The sequence below is a fragment of the Pelophylax lessonae genome (assembly GCF_965119305.1).
Source record: "Pelophylax lessonae genome assembly, chromosome: 3".
NCBI lineage: Eukaryota > Metazoa > Chordata > Amphibia > Anura > Ranidae > Pelophylax > Pelophylax lessonae.
In genome coordinates this window covers 223,931,278-223,954,542 of record NC_138770.1, presented here as the reverse complement: position 1 = coordinate 223,954,542, position 23,265 = coordinate 223,931,278, and the positions used below count along the sequence as shown (strand labels likewise).

The window sequence follows — 23,265 nt, the reverse complement described above, 5'->3', positions numbered from 1 at the left end:
TGGGCATTAGCCAGCCCACAGTTTCAAGGGTGTTCATGTTGGTCATTAATGCCATAGTGGATATAGTGCCCAATTTTATCCACTGGCCACAGAATGAAAATGAGTGGAATGAAGTCAAGTTGGGTTTCTACCGGCGGGCACACATGCCGCAAATCCTAGGGGCAATCGATGGCACCCACATAGCCATTAGGCCCCCAAGGAGCCACGAAAGTGAATACCGGAACCGCAAGCAGTACCACTCTGTGAACGTCCAATTAGTGTGTGACGCCAAACAGCGCATCATGAGTGTCAACACTGGTCACCCAGGGTCGTGCCATGATTCCAGTATGTTAAGAACAAGTACTCTGTACGAGGTGTTTGAAAGTGGACAAATGCCCGAAGGGTGGCTTATTGGTAAAGTATTTTGTCTTAACAACATAAACTGTAAGATTACATAGACATAGGAATAAGCTACATCGGTGTACACCCTGATTTAAGCAAAGCCTACCTAAAATGGATGTGTTATTAGTTGTCAGGCTGTTCACACACAACCAGATCAGCAGCTTAGCAGCTCACAAAAGAAAGATTTGCAAAGTTGTCTTTGAGTCCAATGAAGGTGGTTAACCAATGTGTAAATGGTGTCCTCTAGCCACCCAAAGAAAACCTACAAATGATTCCAATGGTATTGCCATATCCCCAAAGTACTTTGCATAAGTGAGTCAATATTGGTTTCCTCACTCTAGTTGCAGATATATTCCAGAAGTAAGACCTAGGCTAATGTAATAGGAACAGAATAGGGGCCAAGTTGTAACTTGCAAGAGAAACCCACCACTTTGTGTGTCCTTTTTCCCATTTGTATTAGTGATTTAGGCAGTTAGACAGAGTTGAGATGTTTCATATGATTTTTTGCAAACAGACGAGCAGGTTGTTTAGTAAAATGCCTAATTGTCTCCCATTTTGAGGAGTCATCTAAAGTCACATGATATGAATAACTAATGTATATTTTTCTTATTTTTCAGGGGATGCTGGTTACCCGCAGCTGACGTGGCTGATGGCTCCAATCAGGTACCCCCAGGGCCCAGCAGAGAGGAATTACAACAGGGCCTTGCGGAGAAGCCGGAGTATCATTGAGTTGACCATAGGTCTTCTCAAGTCCCGGTTTCTCTGCTTGGCCCGGCCTGGGGGTGAACTCCTGTACTCTCCTACAAAGGCTTCCAAGATCATCCTGGCGTGCTGCGTGTTGCACAACATGTGCGTTGCCCGGGATGATTCTTGGGAGCTGACGGAGGAGAGGGAGCCAGAGGTCCGTCAGCCGGCGGCCCCCAGGCGGCGGAGCACCGCTGCCGGTATGGCCACCCGGAATACCCTGGTTGCTAGCCACTTTACATGTAAGTACTGTAACCGGTCAAGATAGGGCATGTGTATTAATTAGCTAGTTAGCAGAGGTGCCACTCACAGGGAGACAGAGGGTGATTATCATCTGCCAATGACACTTGCCATTGTAGATAAAGTGTAGTCAACATTGGTAAAATTGTGTTACTTGAGCAAAAACATGCACCTCTAACCATAAACATGTTGGTATTGTGAATAGTGTAAAGGGCTGAGAAGAGCTGGCAGGTGTTTATTTGTGTCTATGCCACCTGTGTAGTTATTGATAACATGAACGGCTGCTTGGTATCTTATGGTGTTGTAATTTTCCAGAACATCAACATCTTGGAATCATGGCACGTACCATGGGAAGCCTGTGGTGATGGGCTGTCTGGCGTCACAGGTGTGTATTCAAATGTTTACATTAATGATTTCTGGTTTGTGTAAGTTGGCATAAAATGTGTTATTTCACTCGTGATGTCGAAATTAAATGAAGTTCAGAATGAAGCAAACAGGCATTAAGATGTGATTTTCATAATGAAATGTCTTATCCTTTGTTTTATTTTTCCAGGAGTGGTACTGCTTGCGGGTGTAGGTGGTAGAAACCCACCTTGATGGACTCCACTCATTTTCTTTTGTGGTCAGTGGATATTTGGTAAGGCACATGGCCAATGACCAACATGAACACCCTGGAACTTCGAAAGTGGCTTGGAAGCTGCCCAGCAACCTTGCCATGCCTGTCCCCTATGAGCTGGTAGAGGTGCAGAATGGATTCTGAACTCTGCCGGAAGTTGTGGAAGACATCAGAATCCCGTAGCCATGGAGCAAAGATCGTGGTCTGGCGCTGTAAAGGCACACGGACTGGAGAGTGACAATATTCTTTTGCTGCATCCCTCCTTCTGCTGTCATTCTCAAATAAATAAATACATTAGAATTGAACATGTGTTTTTTTGTTTTGTGTGGGTGCCTACAGACAAAAGGGCCATCCACACTGTAAGATTTAGAGAAGACTTTATCCTTCCGATTGACATTTTCTATGTAGTGCAAGGGCCTGCCTGATTGCATCCAAATTGAAAGTGTTGAGGTTTGAGCTTCTATTATATGGTTTGGTTAAGTCTACAGGAAAAAGTCTAGACAAATTGTTAGTGTATGGCCCATTAAGCTGCCAAGGCCGGAGTTTTGCACTTTGCATGCTGCTTGTACTGGTGATGTGAGGGGTTGTAATGTAGAGTAGGGATGTGACAGTGTTGTGTTGAGGTGTGAGGCAAATGTAGTGTTGGACTATGAGGGCCTGTGTTGTTGAAATATGGAGAGAGTCCAATATCAGACACCTATGTTTATTGGTCAAGAAATTGTAAGAACCATGGTAAATATGTAAAGAATTGCATCTCGATAAAACTAGGACCACACTCATAAAATCAAAATTGTGTTGTTTCCATTGATGTGCTTGAAATTTGGGTAGGACACCCCCCTCCCCCCCCAAATTCAAGATAGTTTAAAAAAACTGTTTAAAAAAATGAGAGTGAAAAGAGATCCCAAGTGTAGTGATGTGATTTGAACCCATGACGTTGTGAACTGCAGTGAAGTTGCAAAGCACTTAGCTATTGTGCAGAATAAAGCTGTATGGTGGAAAAAATGGAGTGTGTTAAGGCTAAAAAGCACATATAGCTAAAGAACTAAACATTGTATGGAATGTGGGAAGAAGACCATGGTAAAATTGTGAGGTTTCATCTTGCCCTGAAGTAGGGTAGGGGTTTGGTCACTTGCCTTTGGTACTTTCCTTCATAAGATCGATTCGACACACAGACAAGATCAAAAAAACACTTAAAATGGTGTAAGCTTGCAAGCGCTTCTGAGTGTAACATTATTTAGCAATATATATGATGTAATCCGTTCCATTTTAGCAATATAAACAAAAAAAGAAAATAAAAAAAGTAGGTGGAGATGGTAAGCCTCGAACCTACAGCAGAGGGAGATGAATTACAGACATGTGATGTGTGCACTAATCCACTAGCCCACATCGCTATGTGAAACTGCTATAAGCAGGAAGACATAAGTTTGCGAATTGGCGAAGCCGCGATCGTAAGTGAATCCCGCTGACGGCGGAATTCATTATTGCTGTTTTACTCGCCAATTCGCCGCAGCGCCAGTTAATTGATTTGAACGCGGCGAAACTGAAACACGTCATAGATGTTTGAAGCTGCAGTTTCTTTAAATCCGGCCCCCCATGTGTAAATTATGCTCCTAAAACGCCTGAAGGTGCTCCTTGCATGTTGGGCCTCTGTATGTGGCCAGACTGTGTAAAATTCTCACATATTTGGTATCGCCATACTCAGGAGGAGTAGCAGAATGTATTTTGGGGTGAAATGTGTGGAATGCACATGCTAGGTGAGAGAAATAACCCTTTAATATGATACATTTGTGAAAAAAAAAGAAAAAAAAATGTTCATTTTGCAAAGAATTATGGGAAAAAATTACAACTTCAAAAAACTCACTATGCCTCTTACCATGGAATGTCTACTTTACAAAAAGGAGTAATTTGGGGGGTATTTGTACTTTCCTGGCATGTTAGTGTCTCGAGAAATGAGATAGGCCGTCAGTACATTCGGTGTCATTAGGTGTGATCAATTTTCATTGATTTACACCAAAGCTTGTAGACTCTATAAACTTCATAAAGATCAAAAACTATACACTTATTTGTGTTTTTTTTAACCAACGATATATAGCAGTATACATTTTGGCCAAAATTTATGGAATATAAAATTTATATAATATAAATTTTGGCCAAAATTTATGAAGAAAAATTACTAATTTGCAAAATTTTATAACAGAAACAAAGAAAAATGCATTTTTTTTACAATAATATCAGATTTTTTTCATTTATAGCACAAAAAATTAAAAACCCAGTGATGATTAAATACCACCAAAAGAAAGCTTTATTTGTGTGAAAAAAGGACACAAATTTCATATATGTAGTGTTGCATGATTAAGTAATTGTCATTCAAAATGTGAGAGCACTGAAACCTACAAATTGGCCTGGTTAGGAAGGGGGTTTAAGTGCCCAGTGGGTAAGTGGTTAATTCTTAAAACCTTTTTGTTTTTTCTTTTGAATTTTTTTTTCCTTTGTAATACCCCTTTTCTGTAAAATATTTTATGTACATTGTTTTAACTTTTCTATTATAAATAATATTTTGAAAAGTGTTAATATTGTCTCTATTTTTTTTTTTTTTTTTACCAAAATCTTCATCAACATAGAAAACCAAATGAATGAGTCAAAAATAGAATAATATGTAAGACCTGGGATGCACTTTGAGAATCCATGTACAGGGTAGGCATTAAAGTGTCCCTGGATTTTAGAGATCAGCATAATATCAGAAATCTTCCTTTGAGGGCAATGCTTGGTTAGTCTCAATGGAAGACTTTGATTTCTTGGTGTCACTCTTTTTCTTCTCCTTCTCTGGTTTATTAAGGTTCCTGATGTTTGCATTACCATCTCCTCCTTTGCAAGGCTACACCTGTCCCTCTAGTGTTACATCTGCACACCGGTCTTGGCCAACCAGAAAGTCCTTCACCTCGCATGCAAATCCGCCATCCTGCAGGCATGAAGATTACACAGTTTGGCTCCACAAGAAATCTCTGAATGTCATAATTAGAATTGAAAAGGCTGCCCTGCTACAGGCTTGTGATTTCTTCAGTTTCCTTCTCTGTTGGGTTTCCAGACACAGTGGCAAAGATCATTATTGTCTTTCCCTTCTTGGTCTTCTGCAGGATCAGGTTTTGTTAAGTCTACTGGATCTGGCTTTCTTTTGTGCTCTGGCTGATAACCTTGTTCTATATCATCATCCTTTCCCATTGCTCCAGTAGCCAGGCCATGTCTGCATCATTGTATTCCCGAATGTCCTTCTTCTTCCTCTTCTCCTCGGCGGCGGCCGCCATTACACTGATAACCAGAAGCACACAGACACACCATATTGTCTCTAATTTAACTGCATAGTTAAAGAAACACAGTGACTATTGCTCTCAGTCTGCTGGTACTTAGATCGTGGTCCTTTTCTGTTTTTGCCTTTCTTGGGGAGGCTGAGAATGTTATTGTTGCATATCAGTAACAGCTTAGTGGGAGTTTGACCAGTCACTTGTCACAAGTTGGTGAAGGTGGCCAGGGTTTGACACCACATCCATCACAGGGACTCATGATGTAAGGTGGGAAACTAATGTGAATGATGGAGGGGGTCATTCTAAGTGTTGCACTCTATAGTGGTTTTGGATGTTACTTACTCCTGAACCCTGCAATTTTACACACTATGTTGTACAGTACATGACATAAACCTGGCCAAGGTGTTGATTGTCAAGGTTCTTCTTTAGGGTAGGCTCAGACATACATTGTGATATTTTTCTATGTGCAGAAGAGCAAATGTAATGGAAACATTTCATTTGCTAGCCAAAGGATCTAGTATATTCTTGCCACTGTGATTTCCTGCCTAGTTAAATGCCTACGTAAATGCAGCCATTGCCCCTTTCACACAGGCTGTCTGATGAGGTCTGCCGTTCAGGTGGACCTGATCAAAACATACATGTAGGGCTATAGGAAGGAGGATGTAAATGGACTTCTGTTTTGTTTACATCTGCCTATGTTTGGGTCTGCATAGGTCCAGAAAAAAATTGAAAGCATAGTTTTCTGTTTTTCTGGACCTAAATGTGACAGATCAAAAGAAACCTGATGTACGTGGACACAGGTGTGTATTGTCTGCCACTCAATGATGCCCTTTGAACCTGCTCAGGTTGCACAGTAAGGACTCACTTGAAGAGTGGTCCGTGGTGGATCATTCTTCAGGGGACATTTGACAGGCAATGGGGAGGCATTAATGTGCTCTTCACTGCCTGTTTTAAAATCTATAGTTTAACTGTGTGGTGAATAGATCCCATAAGTGCGACAATAGGATACCCCCTTCTGCTGCCTTTGCAGCTTAGTAGTTGGGGGGGGGGCATTAGAAAAAAAAAACCTCCCCTGAAAGAAAATGATCTATGGGCTTGCTCAAAGCTACTGTGACAAGGAGAAAGAGTGCATGCAACAGGATCTGAATCAGAGAAAGTTCTTATTTCTGTGATGGTATGGGTAGTAGTAATGGTTGGAAGTGCCATAGCAATATCCTATGGTTGGGGTGCCATAGTAATATACCAGTAACAATTCAAGACAGGCAGATGCCATCTCTGGGAGTTTTTGACCAGGCTTTAAGAGGTATGTAAATGGGCTACATCTATGGCAAGGAAACTATTCAACTTTATGCAAAGCTGCACAGTTTGTAGGTGAATTGACTCCTTATGTTAGAACTTTCTAATTTGTATTCTTTTTCACAAGTTTAATTGTGACTCAAGGTATTGAACCCAGAGGGTCAACATAAAAGCCAGGCATCTAGCATTTTCAGAATAAGAAGTCAGCATTCCATGTTTCTCTGATCTGCGTGGTTATACCGATTCAAACACCGTACATGCTTTCTAAAGATTTGATCCTAAATAATGCCAAGGTGCAATTCAATAAATATGTAGCCTACATATTTTCCACTACAGGTTTCTAATGTCTAGGCACTCTTCCCTTATATAGAATATTTTCTAATAATCGTAGTACTGTAGCATAACAATTTATACTGGTGCCTCATATTGGAACTCAACTAACATCAGGAGATAAAAAAAATGACTGTTTCCACCCCAATCCTAAATGTGTGCCATGCCTAGGCAAAGTTTTTCACTTACTAATCCACTATGGTAAAATGTTTGTGGTTTGTTGTACAAAACACCCTACATGTTTGTAGGCTGGAGGAGACCCTTTGCAGTGCATTAGCAACCATTAGGCTCAGCACTTTCAAAGACTGCTCACCTTTCTATGCTTTTGTTTAGACAAGCAATTACTATGTAATCTGTACACAGTAAAAGCTGACTCTTTTCTTCTACTTCCCATGTACATACTGTAGATCCAGTGCCAAATTTGGCACTAATAAAAGCTTCTTTGAATTTAGTTGCTAGTCTTTGAAGGCGTACAATTCTAGGCCATTCCTAGGGTATTAAATATTTTATTATGATATCGGTCTTTTCTCAAATGATAGACATGGCTTATTCTGGCTTAACTAACTTTCAGGCAGTAAGGCATAAATCTGTTCTATTGTTTTAGCTCTGTAATGCTGTAGTACAGTTGTCTCCATTTGCATGGCAGAGGAAAAAAATTGGCTGGCTTTCAAAAAACTGCTTCTCACGGCTTCCATACTTTCTGTTCTTGCCAAGATAGCTGAGCATTATAGCATGATTCAATCCTATTACTGCTCAGCACAGTCTGTTTCAGCTCTTAACATCGACAGATGTCAAAAGGGTATTTTATGACACAGCATTTCAGTCATCTTTGGTAAAACACATTTGGCGGGCAATGTACAGCTATGACAAGTAGAACTTCAACAATAAACTGGGAGCTATTTGTATGTGCAGCACAATGTTTTTTGGAAAAAAAAAAAAAATCTTTCACTTGACTAATGGAAAAAGCTTTTTAATAGATATTGAGTAAGGTCTTGAAATGGACAATTCACGCTACAAAGAAAAATCCCCACAGGTGAACACAACTCCAATAGTTGATGCTGGTTGAAGAGTGATGAGAATTATAATGACTTTATTTTAGAAATGTGGAATCTTGCTATAAAGCAATGTACAATATTCAGTGACTGCTAGTAATTACATTGGCTTATGATTAGTGTTGAGCGAACACGGACTGTATTATTCGTGTTCGTACCGAATAATTGGATTTTTTGTACCCGAACACGGACACGGACACTTTACTGTATGTTCGGGTAAAAATCCGTGTTCGGTCGTTTTATTTCCGGGTTTTGCATGCTTTGGCGCTCTTTTCATGGCGGGCTTTCAACAGCCAATCAACAATCGTTTAACTGGTGTGCCTTAAGCCATCCCAGCCATGCCTGCAAATGTCTCAGTAGCTGTGATTGGCCGTCTGAAGCATGTGACCAAGTCTTTATAAGTTCGAGGCAGCCGCAGCGGCGTCATTATGCTGCTTAGATTCAGGGACAGAGCACACATCAACGTGCTGGCTGCTGATTAGGGAAAGATAGGCAGGAAAAAACCATTTGTGTCCGGATAGAATTGAGGGACAGGTCGGAGTGTTTAGGCAGGGCGAGTTGTAGGCATTTTAGGGATAGAGTCTGCTGAATTATATAGGGTCAGTGTCTTCTACAAACTACAATCGATATTGCTGTGTGGGGGGTGGGGTGAATCTGCACTCAATCCTGATCTACGATCTCTTCTCAATCCTGTTAGGGACAGAGTCTGCTGAATTTTAGGGAAACTGTGTTCTACAAACTACAATCGATATTGCTGTGTGGGGGGTGGGGTGAATCTGCACTCAATCCTGATCTACGATCTCTTCTCAATCCTGTTAGGGACAGAGTCTGCTGAATTTTAGGGAAACTGTGTTCTACAAACTACAATCGATATTGCTGTGTGGGGGGTGGGGTGAATCTGCACTCAATCCTGATCTACGATCTCTTCTCAATCCTGTTAGGGACAGAGTCTGCTGAATTTTAGGGAAACTGTGTTCTACAAACTACAATCGATATTGCTGTGTGGTGTGGGATTGGAGATAGGCAGGTGTCAGTGATCCACATCCATTTTTCTGTGTGTGAGCTGCAGTGAACACAATCTTTTTGGGCTGCAGTGAACACAATCTTTTTGGGCTGCAGTGAACACAATCTTTTTGGGCTGCAGTGAACACAATCTTTTTGGGCTGCAGTGAACACAATCTTTTTGGGCTGCAGTGAACACAATCTTTTTGGGGTGCAGTGAACAAAATCTTTTTGGGGTGCAGTGAACACAATCCTTTTTGGTGTGCAGTGAACACAATCTTTGTGGGGTGCAGTGAACAAAATCCTTTGTGGGGTGCAGTGAACACAATCTTTTTGGGGTGCAGTGAACAAAATCCTTTTTGGGGTGCAGTGAACAACATCCTTTTTGGGGTGCAGTGAACACAATCTTTTTGGGGTGCAGTGAACAAAATCCTTTGTGGGGTGCAGTGAACACAATCTTTTTGGGGTGCAGTGAACACAATCTTTTTGGGGTGGAGTGAACAACATCCTTTTTGGGGTGCAGTGAACAAAATCCTTTTTGGGGTGCAGTGAACAAAATCATTTTTGGGGTGCAGTGAACACAATCTTTTTGGGGTGCAGTGAACACAATCTTTGTGGGGTGCAGTGAACACAATCTTTTTGGGGTGGAGTGAACAACATCCTTTTTGGGGTGCAGTGAACAACATCCTTTTTGGGGTGCAGTGAACACAATCTTTTTGGGGTGCAGTGAACACAATCTTTGTGGGGTACAGTGAACAGAATCTTTGTGGGGTGCAGTGAACACAATCTTTGGGGGGTACAGTGAACACAATCTTTGTGAGGTGCAGTGAACACAATCTTTGTGGGGTGCAGTGAACACAATCATTGTGGGGTGCAGTGAACTCAATCTTTGTGGGGTACAGTGAACACAATCTCATACTGAAGGTTTGAGGGTGCTGCCTGTTCCATACTCCCCCTACTCCTCATCTAGCCTTTTAGGGGTACAAACAATAGTAATTGGGGCCTAGTGTGGTTGTGTACGTGTGATATACATACACTTTTTTGGGATCATATTTTCTATTCCGCTATTTAATCAAAAACCTTTGGGGATCAGTTAAATTGGGGGATAGTCTGTGTTGGTACGTGTGAGAGAGATCCACCTTTCCAAGTTGTTGGGGTTCATCTCATACTTCTGAAGGTTTGAGGGTGCTGCCTGTTCCATACTCCCCCCTACTCCTAGCCTTTTAGGGGTACAAACAATAGTAATTGGGGCCTAGTGTGGTTGTGTACGTGTGATATACATACACTTTTTTGGGATCATATTTTCTATTCCGCTATTTAATCAAAAACCTCTGGGGATCAGTTAAATTGGGGGATAGTCTGTGTTGGTACGTGTGAGAGAGATCCACCTTTCCAAGTTGTTGGGGTTCATCTCATACTTCTGAAGGTTTGAGGGTGCTGCCTGTTCCATACTCCCCCTACTCCTAGCCTTTTAGGGGTACAAACAATAGTAATTGGGGCCTAGTGTGGTTGTGTACGTGTGATATACATACACTTTTTTGGGATCATATTTTCTATTCCGCTATTTAATCAAAAACCTCTGGGGATCAGTTAAATTGGGGGATAGTCTGTGTTGGTACGTGTGAGAGAGATCCACCTTTCCAAGTTGTTGGGGTTCATCTCATACTTCTGAAGGTTTGAGGGTGCTGCCTGTTCCATACTCCCCCTACTCCTAGCCTTTTAGGGGTACAAACAATAGTAATTGGGGCCTAGTGTGGTTGTGTACGTGTGATATACATACACTTTTTTGGGATCATATTTTCTATTCCGCTATTTAATCAAAAACCTTTGGGGATCAGTTAAATTGGGGGATAGTCTGTGTTGGTACGTGTGAGAGAGATCCACCTTTCCAAGTTGTTGGGGTTCATCTCATACTTCTGAAGGTTTGAGGGTGCTGCCTGTTCCATACTCCCCCTACTCCTAGCCTTTTAGGGGTACAAACAATAGTAATTGGGGCCTAGTGTGGTTGTGTACGTGTGATATACATACACTTTTTTGGGATCATATTTTCTATTCCGCTATTTAATCAAAAACCTCTGGGGATCAGTTAAATTGGGGGATAGTCTGTGTTGGTACGTGTGAGAGAGATCCACCTTTCCAAGTTGTTGGGGTTCATCTCATACTTCTGAAGGTTTGAGGGTGCTGCCTGTTCCATACTCCCCCTACTCCTAGCCTTTTAGGGGTACAAACAATAGTAATTGGGGCCTAGTGTGGTTGTGTACGTGTGATATACATACACTTTTTTGGGATCATATTTTCTATTCCGCTATTTAATCAAAAACCTCTGGGGATCAGTTAAATTGGGGGATAGTCTGTGTTGGTACGTGTGAGAGAGATCCACCTTTCCAAGTTGTTGGGGTTCATCTCATACTTCTGAAGGTTTGAGGGTGCTGCCTGTTCCATACTCCCCCCTACTCCTAGCCTTTTAGGGGTACAAACAATAGTAATTGGGGCCTAGTGTGGTTGTGTACGTGTGATATACATACACTTTTTTGGGATCATATTTTCTATTCCGCTATTTAATCAAAAACCTCTGGGGATCAGTTAAATTGGGGGATAGTCTGTGTTGGTACGTGTGAGAGAGATCCACCTTTCCAAGTTGTTGGGGTTCATCTCATACTTCTGAAGGTTTGAGGGTGCTGCCTGTTCCATACTCCCCCCTACTCCTAGCCTTTTAGGGGTACAAACAATAGTAATTGGGGCCTAGTGTGGTTGTGTACGTGTGATATACATACACTTTTTTGGGATCATATTTTCTATTCCGCTATTTAATCAAAAACCTCTGGGGATCAGTTAAATTGGGGGATAGTCTGTGTTGGTACGTGTGAGAGAGATCCACCTTTCCAAGTTGTTGGGGTTCATCTCATACTTCTGAAGGTTTGAGGGTGCTGCCTGTTCCATACTCCCCCCTACTCCTAGCCTTTTAGGGGTACAAACAATAGTAATTGGGGCCTAGTGTGGTTGTGTACGTGTGATATACATACACTTTTTTGGGATCATATTTTCTATTCCGCTATTTAATCAAAAACCTCTGGGGATCAGTTAAATTGGGGGATAGTCTGTGTTGGTACGTGTGAGAGAGATCCACCTTTCCAAGTTGTTGGGGTTCATCTCATACTTCTGAAGGTTTGAGGGTGCTGCCTGTTCCATACTCCCCCCTACTCCTAGCCTTTTAGGGGTACAAACAATAGTAATTGGGGCCTAGTGTGGTTGTGTACGTGTGATATACATACACTTTTTTGGGATCATATTTTCTATTCCGCTATTTAATCAAAAACCTCTGGGGATCAGTTAAATTGGGGGATAGTCTGTGTTGGTACGTGTGAGAGAGATCCACCTTTCCAAGTTGTTGGGGTTCATCTCATACTTCTGAAGGTTTGAGGGTGCTGCCTGTTCCATACTCCCCCCTACTCCTAGCCTTTTAGGGGTACAAACAATAGTAATTGGGGCCTAGTGTGGTTGTGTACGTGTGATATACATACACTTTTTTGGGATCATATTTTCTATTCCGCTATTTAATCAAAAACCTCTGGGGATCAGTTAAATTGGGGGATAGTCTGTGTTGGTACGTGTGAGAGAGATCCACCTTTCCAAGTTGTTGGGGTTCATCTCATACTTCTGAAGGTTTGAGGGTGCTGCCTGTTCCATACTCCCCCCTACTCCTAGCCTTTTAGGGGTACAAACAATAGTAATTGGGGCCTAGTGTGGTTGTGTACGTGTGATATACATACACTTTTTTGGGATCATATTTTCTATTCCGCTATTTAATCAAAAACCTCTGGGGATCAGTTAAATTGGGGGATAGTCTGTGTTGGTACGTGTGAGAGAGATCCACCTTTCCAAGTTGTTGGGGTTCATCTCATACTTCTGAAGGTTTGAGGGTGCTGCCTGTTCCATACTCCCCCCTACTCCTAGCCTTTTAGGGGTACAAACAATAGTAATTGGGGCCTAGTGTGGTTGTGTACGTGTGATATACATACACTTTTTTGGGATCATATTTTCTATTCCGCTATTTAATCAAAAACCTTTGGGGATCAGTTAAATTGGGGGATAGTCTGTGTTGGTACGTGTGAGAGAGATCCACCTTTCCAAGTTGTTGGGGTTCATCTCATACTTCTGAAGGTTTGAGGGTGCTGCCTGTTCCATACTCCCCCCTACTCCTAGCCTTTTAGGGGTACAAACAATAGTAATTGGGGCCTAGTGTGGTTGTGTACGTGTGATATACATACACTTTTTTGGGATCATATTTTCTATTCCGCTATTTAATCAAAAACCTTTGGGGATCAGTTAAATTGGGGGATAGTCTGTGTTGGTACGTGTGAGAGAGATCCACCTTTCCAAGTTGTTGGGGTTCATCTCATACTTCTGAAGGTTTGAGGGTGCTGCCTGTTCCATACTCCCCCTACTCCTCATCTAGCCTTTTAGGGGTACAAACAATAGTAATTGGGGCCTAGTGTGGTTGTGTACGTGCGAGATACATACACTTTTTTTGATCATATTTCCTATTCCGCTATTCAATAAAAACCTTTGAGGATCAATTGAATTGCGGGATAGTCTGTGTCGGTACGTGTGAGAGAGATCCACCTTTCCAAGTTGTTGGGGTTCATCTCATACTTCTGAAGGTTTGAGGGTGCTGCCTGTTCCATACCCCCCCTACTCCTCATCTAGCCTTTTAGGGGTACAAACAATAGTAATTGGGGCCTAGTGTGGTTGTGTACGTGCGAGATACATACACTTTTTTTGATCATATTTCCTATTCCGCTATTCAATAAAAACCTTTGGGGATCAATTAAATTGCGGAATAGTCTGTGTCGGTACGTGTGAGATCCACCTTTCCAAGTTTTTGGGGTTCATCTCATACTTCTGAAGCTTTGAGGGTGCTGCCTGTTCCATACTCCTCCTCCTCCTCATCCATCCTTTTAGGTGTACAAACAATAGTAATTGGGGCCTAGTGTGTTTCTGTACGTGCGAGATACATACACTTTTTTTGATCATATTTCCTATTCCGCTATTCAATAAAAACCTTTGGGGATCAATTAAATTGCGGGATAGTCTGTGTCGGTACGTGTGAGATCCACCTTTCCAAGTTTTTGGGGTTCATCTCATACTTCTGAAGCTTTGAGGGTGCTGCCTGTTCCATACTCCTCCTCCTCCTCATCCATCCTTTTAGGTGTACAAACAATAGTAATTGGGGCCTAGTGTGCTTCTGTACGTGTGAGATACATACACATTTTTTGATCATATTTCCTATTCCGCTATTCAATAAAAACCTTTGGGGATCAATTAAATTGCGGGATAGTCTGTGTCGGTACGTGTGAGATCCACCTTTCCAAGTTTTTGGGGTTCATCTCATACTTCTGAAGCTTTGAGGGTGCTGCCTGTTCCATACTCCTCCTCCTCCTCATCCATCCTTTTAGGTGTACAAACAATAGTAATTGGGGCCTAGTGTGCTTCTGTACGTGTGAGATACATACACATTTTTTGATCATATTTCCTATTCCGCTATTCAATAAAAACCTTTGGGGATCAATTAAATTGCGGGATAGTCTGTGTCGGTACGTGTGAGATCCACCTTTCCAAGTTTTTGGGGTTCATCTCATACTTCTGAAGCTTTGAGGGTGCTGCCTGTTCCATACTCCTCCTCCTCCTCATCCATCCTTTTAGGTGTACAAACAATAGTAATTGGGGCCTAGTGTGCTTCTGTACGTGTGAGATACATACACATTTTTTGATCATATTTCCTATTCCGCTATTCAATAAAAACCTTTGGGGATCAATTAAATTGCGGAATAGTCTGTGTCGGTACGTGTGAGATCCACCTTTCCAAGTTTTTGGGGTTCATCTCATACTTCTGAAGCTTTGAGGGTGCTGCCTGTTCCATACTCCTCCTCCTCCTCATCCATCCTTTTAGGTGTACAAACAATAGTAATTGGGGCCTAGTGTGTTTCTGTACGTGTGAGATACATACACTTTTTTTGATCATATTTCCTATTCCGCTATTCAATAAAAACCTTTGGGGATCAATTGAATTGCGGGATAGTCTGTGTCGGTACGTGTGAGAGAGATCCACCTTTCCAAGTTGTTGGGGTTCATCTCATACTTCTGAAGGTTTGAGGGTGCTGCCTGTTCCATACCCCCCCTACTCCTCATCTAGCCTTTTAGGGGTACAAACAATAGTAATTGGGGCCTAGTGTGGTTGTGTACGTGCGAGATACATACACTTTTTTTGATCATATTTCCTATTCCGCTATTCAATAAAAACCTTTGAGGATCAATTGAATTGCGGGATAGTCTGTGTCGGTACGTGTGAGAGAGATCCACCTTTCCAAGTTGTTGGGGTTCATCTCATACTTCTGAAGGTTTGAGGGTGCTGCCTGTTCCATACTCCCCCTACTCCTCATCTAGCCTTTTAGGGGTACAAACAATAGTAATTGGGGCCTAGTGTGGTTGTGTACGTGTGATATACATACACTTTTTTTGGATCATATTTTCTATTCCGCTATTCAATAAAAACCTTTCTAGGGCAAGATCTTAAATTACAGAAATATGAGGAGACCGTCAAATAAGGGCCGTGGCCTGGGTCGTGGTGCTGCTGGTAGAGCTCCTGTTGCAAGGAGAGGACATGGTCGATCTGTGCCAGCTACACGCACAAGTGAAACACCTTCCTCAAGTGTGAGTAGGCGACAGAACCTGCATCAGTATTTGGTAGGGCATCAAACGCCCCTAGAAGTGATGAGGCCAGAACAAGTTGAGGCGATAGTAGATTGGTTTGCTGCTGACAGTGCCTCCAGTTCCTTCACATTGTCTCCCACCCAGTCTACTGCAGAAAGGTCAGAGTTGGCACCTGCAGCCAATGTCCAACCGTCTTTCACCTCACCCCCTTGCAAATCAGGCCAGCAGTCTGAGCCCCAAGCCATACAGCAGTCTCTTATTCTTTTTGAGGACTCTGTCAGCAGGGTTTCCCAGGGCCATCCACCTAGCCCTGCCCCAGAAGTGGAAGAGATTGAGTGCAGCGATGCCCAACCACTTATTCCTCAAGATGAGTACATGCAAGGATCATCGCAGCACGTCTCCGATGATGACGAAACGCAGGTGCCAACTGCTGCGGCGTTCAGCATTGTGGAGACCGACAAGGAGGGCAGGGGTGAAGACTGGGTGGAAGATGATGTGGAGGACGATGAGGTCCTCGACCCCACATGGAATGAACGTCATGCAGGTGAACTGAGTAGTTTGGAGGAAGAGGCGGTGGTCGCACAGAGCCACCAGCACAGCAGAAGAGGGAGCAGGGTGCAGAAGCGGAGCGGCCGTGCCCTAGACACTACGCCCGCTACTGCCCAACGCAGCAAGGGAACGAGCGCACCAAAGTCAGCTCAAAGGAGTTCTCTAGCGTGGAAGTTCTTTAGAAAATGTGCTGATGACAGGACACGAGTGGTTTGCACCCTGTGCAATCAGAGCTTGAAGCGAGGCATGAACCTTCTCAACCTGAGCACAACCTGCATGATCAGGCATCTAAGTGCAAAGCACGAGCTGCAGTGGAGTACACACCTTCAAAACCAAGAAACGTCTCTGGCTCATCCTGCTTCCTCTTCTGCTGCAGTCTCGGCCGCTCCAGCCACATCTGTAGTGATACCGGCACCTGCCACCCCGCAAACAGACGATCTGTCAGCAACACCACCACCTGGGTCACCAACAACCATCTCCACAATGTCCCGTGGAAGCGTTCAGCTTTCCATCTCCCAAACACTTGAGAGGAAGAGGAAGTACCCCCCTACCCACCCGCGATCCCTGGCCCTGAATGCCAGCATTTCAAAATTATTGGCCTTTGAAATGCTGTCATTCCGTCTGGTGGAGACGCACAGTTTTAAAAACCTTATGTCGGTGGCTGTCCCACAGTACGTCGTGCCCAGCCGCCACTACTTTTCCAGGCAAGCCATCCCTTCCCTGCACAACCAAGTGGGGGAAAAAATCAGGTGTGCACTGCGCAACGCCATCTGTGCCAAGGTCCACCTAACTACCGATACGTGGACCAGTAAGCACGGTCAGGGGCGTTATATCTCCCTAACGGCACACTGGGTAAATGCAGTGGCGGATGGGCCTGAGGCGGATAGCAATTTGGCGCATGTCCTTCCACCACCGAGGATTGCAGGGCGCTTCAGTTTGCCTCCTGTTCCTAACTCCTCCTACTCCGCTTCCTCATCCTCTACCGCCTCCTCATCCGGACAGCGTAACACCTTCACCACCAACTTCAGCACGGCCAGGGGTAAACGACAGCAGGCAGTTTTACAACTTGCCTGTTTGGGGGACAAACCACACACCGCGCAGGAGTTGTGGAGGAGCATGGAACAGCAGACAAATGAGTGGTTGCTGCCAGCGAGCCTCAAGCCCGGCCTGGTGGTGTGCGATAACGGGCGAAATCTCATAGCAGCTCTGGGCCTAGCCGGTTTGACGCACATCCCTTGCCTGGCGCATGTGCTGAATTTGGTGGTGCAGAGGTTCCTTAAAAACTACCCCGATATGTCAGAGCTGCTGCAGAAAGTGCGGGCCGTTTGTGCGCACTTTCGGCGTTCTCACCCTGCTGCTGCTCGCCTGGCAGCGCTGCAGCGTAACTTCGGCCTTCCCGCTCACCGCCTCATATGTGACGTGCCCACAAGGTGGAACTCCACCTTGCACATGCTGGAAAGACTGTGCGAGCAGCAGCAGGCCATAGTGGAGTTTCAGCTGCAGCACGCACGCGTGAGTCGCTCTGCGGAACAGCACCACTTCACCACCAATAACTGGGCCTCCATGCGAGACCTGTGTGCCTTGTTGCGCTGTTTTGAGTACTCCACCAACATGGCCAGTGGCAATGACGCCGTTCTCAGCTTAACTATCCCACTTCTATGCCTCCTTGAAAAAACAATTCGGGCGATGATGGAAGAGGATGTGGCACAGGATGAGGAGGAGGAGGAGGATGAAGAGGTAACATTTCCAAGGCTTTCAGGGCAGTCATTCGCAAGGGGCTCCGAGGGTGGGTTCCTGCACACGCAAACGCCAGGGACGCAATTGTCCAGCAGGGGCACAGTTCTGGAGGATGAGGAGGATGAGGAGGAGGAGGAGCTGGAGGAGGAGATGGAACCATGTTCACAGCAGGGTGGCACCCAGGCCAGCTCATGGCCATCACTGGTGCGTGGCTGGGGGGATACAGAGGACACGGACGATACACCTCCCACAGAGGACAGCCTTTCGTCGCCTCTGGGCAGCCTGGCACACATGAGCGATTACATGCTGCAGTGTCTCCACAACGACCGCCGAGTTGCCCACATTCTAACTTGTGCTGATTACTGGGTGGCCACGCTGCTGGATCCCCGTTACAAGGACAACGTACCGTCCTTAATTCACTCACTGGAGCGCGATCGCAAGATGCGCGAGTACAAGCGCACGCTGGTAGACGCCATGCTGCTGGCATTCCCATCTGACAGCGGGGCCACAGTGGAAGCACAAGGCAGAGGAGGAGGAGGAGGAGGTCGCCAACGCAACCAGGGCACCGCCAGCACCTCAGAAGGCAGGGTTAGCATGGCCGAAATGTGGAAAAGCTTTGTCAGCACGCCACAACAAACAGCAGCACCAGCAGCTCAGATGGAACGTCTTAGCAGGAGGCAGCATTTTACCAACATGGTGGAGCAGTATGTGTGCACACGCCTACATGTAGTGAATGACGGGTCTGCCCCCTTCAACTTCTGGGTCTCCAAATTGGGCACATGGCCTGAGCTTGCCCTTTACGCCTTGGAGGTGCTGGCGTGCCCTGCAGCCAGTGTATTATCTGAACGGGTATTTAGCACGGCTGGGGGCGTTATAACAGACAAGCGCAGCCGCCTGTCCAGAGACAATGTGGACAAGCTCACGTTCATTAAAATGAACCAGGCATGGATCCCACGGGACTTTTCCGTACCTTATGCAGAATAGCAATGGATACCGACCTTACCCACCCATTGTTCCATTTTTGCTCTTTCTCACTCTTTTGGGGTGTACCCTCATTTAAAATTTGTGAAAAGAAGCAGTGTTGGCTACCTCGTCCTCCTCCTCAGGGCCAGATTAATGTAGGGTCTATTGGAGCTGCAGCTCCAGGCCCCTACCTTTTATATAGGCCCCGGGTTGGCCATATTCACTGTTACCGCTCTTCTGTCACTTGTAAACACAGAAGTCTGGCTTCTATGCTCGCTTCCCCAGGCAGCACCCTCAGAACCTCCCCACACAGCGTGAAGGCCGGACAAGGAGGGACAGTTGGCGATGCATGGATGTGTTTATGGGCTTCAGAGACAGCATCCCATGTTGAATTAGGCATGCATGGCTGCACCCTTCCTCCTCTGGGTGCATGGCAAGGCACGGCCCTAAGGCCCTTCAAAATCCTCAGCACCAAGCCCATGATGCTGTTAATCCGGCCCTGGTCCTCCTCCACCGCCGCTTCCACCTACACCGCCCATAGGTGTGCGCAGCCTATTGCATTAAGGTGTGCACCCCAAAGTTGAAATACACATGCATGTGTTTGCCAGCAGGGAGAGTAATGTATCGGGGCCATGTACCTGTAGGCAAGGAGAAATAGAGCAGAGCAGGTCCCAGGGAGATCTTTCCCATCTCCTCACTGGCAATGCTATGTGCCCTAGGTGATTAGGGTGTGCCCAGGCACACCCAGCACACCCTGTGCGCACGCCTATGTCACCGCCACATCCACCACCACCTCAACCTCCCTCCTACTCCATATGGGCCTCGTCCTTCAGAGATGAAGAAGAACATTGTTTTATTTTTCTGTTTTTTTTTGTTGTTTTAAGTTATTTCCCTATCCACATTTGTTTGCAGAGCACTTGCCATGCTCTTAATTACGTTTTGCTGCCATTTGCAGCACTCTAGCCCTTTCCTTTGGTGTTTTAGAGCCATTTTAGTGCCTTAAAGTTCGGGTCCCCATTGACTTCAATGGGGTTCGGTGTCCGGGAAAAGTTCGGTAAAAGTCCGGGACACGGACCCGGACTTTTTTTTAAAGTTCGGCCGAACCCGTCGAACACGGACATCTAGGTGTCCGCTCAACCCTACTTATGATGTTCTTGCTGTTTAATGAAATACAATGAATATCACTTTAAAGTAGAACTCCCACAGAAATGTTCCTTGTTAGGGTAGAATAGGGTGGGTAAGGGTTAAAACTCCTGTCAGGGGCTCATTGCTTTTGGGATTGTATAAAAGTGAAGCTCTGGGCCCTTAAGTAGAAGATTTGGTGGGAGTGTGTCCTAATACTCCTTCGTGGGTTTAGGTTGAGGGTTTATTTGGCAATGCACCAATCATGCCGGGGCCTTACAGGTGGTACTTGTTACAATCTTGGACAATAAGAAATGATGGAAGTGCCAACCCACTAGTAAGTTTCCAGAATAGTCTTTAATAAAAGTAGTAGTCAATAAAGGAAAGCAAATGTGCTTGGAGGGCTATGTGTTTGGGGTAATTCTAAAGCCTGAATTGCTTTGAGTCTCTAGTAACACTCAAAGCTTTCTAGACTTTACAACTACCAATTCTCAGCCCTAAAGAAGGGGTTGAAGGCTACTCAAGCACAGTTTGCTTATTGGCTCCCCTGCAATAGCAATAAAGTTAAATAAAACATGAAATTAAAAATGTAAAACAAAATTAAATGTTAATAAAACATATAAAAACAATATAAAAGCACCCTTCCACAACCCATGGATACATGCAAATGCAATGTATGTAGGCAGCAATTGCACCACAAAGGTGAGGTATCACAGTGAACATCAGAGTAAGAATCAGAATCCTAGAGACATAATTCATGGTTAACACTAAACTGATAACCTGTGAAATTATATTAAAACCCGCGCTAAGATTAAATATAGTGTAATAATAATATAAATCAATAAACGTCGCAGCTGCTGCTCACCAAGTAAAAACTCAGAAAAAATGTTAAAATCAAATAACACAGCGCTTGCATAAAAACATGATTATTCAAACATATGATCATTAAAGTTCATAAATATAAATATGCTCTCCAAAAAATATTAGAAAAATAGTGTTCAATAAATTGTAAAAAAGTCCATAAATAAATAATTGTGCACTACAGTGTTAAATAATTAATAAATCAATAAAGTGCAATAGAGTGCTCCAGTGCAAAAAATATAGGTGCAAAAGGGAAGCAATCATTCGTGCTCTTTGTGCCAGGTGACTTGTACCCCTCCAGGAACCCTACTCACGGCACTTGGCTACGTCACTTCCGGTTCACTTCCTGGTTTGCCGTGGAACGCACGCGGTAGCGGCTTTCCCGGAACCATTCACAGCCTGTTCTCTGCTTTTAATTTTACCACGTTTGTGAGTATTATCTTTTGCCTAATATATTATTAAACATCTTAAAACGGGCTTCACTATTTCAGGTATTTTCTGGCATTATCTCATTGGAGCTATTCAGGACCACCACAACCACAAGGATATCTACATAGCCCCCTTTTTTTATCAAGGAGAAGATCTGGTGCAATAATTATCTACTCATACACAGACTTTTCTGACCCTTATTAGGGTCCATTCGTTCTGGTGAGTGGGGTTCCTGGAGGGGTACAAGTCACCTGGCACAAAGAGCACGAATGATTGCTTCCCTTTTGCACCTATATTTTTTGCACTGGAGCACTATATTGCACTTTATTGATTTATTAATTATTTAAAACTGATAACCTGTAAGGCCTCCTTTAGGCTAGCGGTTGGAGGACAGCATTAATGTGCGGTCAAGCCACAATTTTGCCGCCCGCTAACCGCCCCCCACTTAAGGTGCAATAGGCAGCGAACGAGGCTGTTTTCATGCCGCGGCCATGATGCTTCATTTCGTTGCTGTGGCAGAGTGGACCTAACAATGCACTACAATGCACGTGGTTGCTGCACAATTGTCGGAACAGATGGGGATAGAACAGGCGCTGAGGAGGCATCACACTGCTTACTCACTGCCTGTCAGTAGCCACTGTAGCACATTCCTAACGCTGATCGGGCTTCAGAGGCAAGGGAGACCTAGAAGCACATCTAAATCTACCCTGAAGGCTTTAAAACATCACCTATTTTTAGTACTGTAGTTCGTCACAATTTCACTGGTGTGCACAATTTTGAGTTCTGACATTTTTTTTATATTTCACCAAATATTGGTTTTAGATTGTGTTTGTGTGTACAAAAATGATAAATGGTTGTGCAAATATCATGAGACAAAACAAACTGCAATTGCCACCTTTTTTTTTTCTGAGGCTTCAGAAAATATATCATGCTTGGCAGTTTTAAATAATTTGCTAGCTGATTTTAATGTGTGTGTAAAAAAAAATTAAATATTGCCCCTGAAAACAGACTTATAGATTTTTCAGATCACCAAACACTATTTCAGGCTTGATATCCATTTTTTTTTTAATTTTATAACATGACATAGCACAGAAGATATACATACAGTATAAATATAAAGTGCAAGAAAATGAAAATCTGATTTTAATTGTGAGACAGAATCTACAATGATATCGATAAACAGAAACTACTACCACAGAAGTACAATATGTTATCTGTATGAATCTATTGTAACCAATTGCAGTGTTGAAATGCAGTTCAGGAGAGTTTCCCCATTTCACCCATGAACCTTTGCTGATTATCAGCATGATTTAGATATGGTAAAACAAAGAAAACTAATATTACATCCATCACAGGACATAGGTCTGCCTGTGATATTATGCACTGAGCAGCAGTGACCAAACACAAGTCCTAAAATCCTCACAGGTGCGTTAAGGCCCCAAGATAAGTAAATGCTTCTTCCATGATTACACTTGGATTTTCTGGCCAGTTTAAATGCTAATAACATAATGGGCCGGATTTAAAGAAACTGCAGCTTCAAACATCTATGACGTGTTTCAGTTTCGCCGCGTTCAAATCAATTAACTGGCGCTGCGGCGAATTGGCGAGTAAAACAGCAATAATGAATTCCGCCGTCAGCGGGATTCACTTACGATCGCGGCTTCGCCAATTCGCAAACTTATGTCTTCGTGCTTATAGCAGTTTCACATAGCGATGTGGGCTAGTGGATTAGTGCACACATCACACGTCTGTAATTCATCTCCCTCTGCTGTAGGTTCGAGGCTTACCATCTCCACCTACTTTTTTTATTTTCTTTTTTTGTTTATATTGCTAAAATGTAACGGATTACATCATATATATTGCTAAATAATGTTACACTCAGAAGCGCTTGCAAGCTTACACCATTTTAAGTGTTTTTTTGATCTTGTCTGTG

The 23,265-nt window shown here is 43.8% G+C and overlaps 1 pseudogene across 1 annotated transcript; it reads right to left on the bottom strand.

The window, feature by feature from the left end:
- Positions 1-4,635: 4,635 nt before the first annotated feature.
- LOC309550133 (LRP chaperone MESD-like) lies at positions 4,636-5,283 on the bottom strand (annotated as a pseudogene). The gene has a single exon. The product of its transcript is annotated as an LRP chaperone MESD-like (transcript).
- Positions 5,284-23,265: the final 17,982 nt, after the last annotated feature.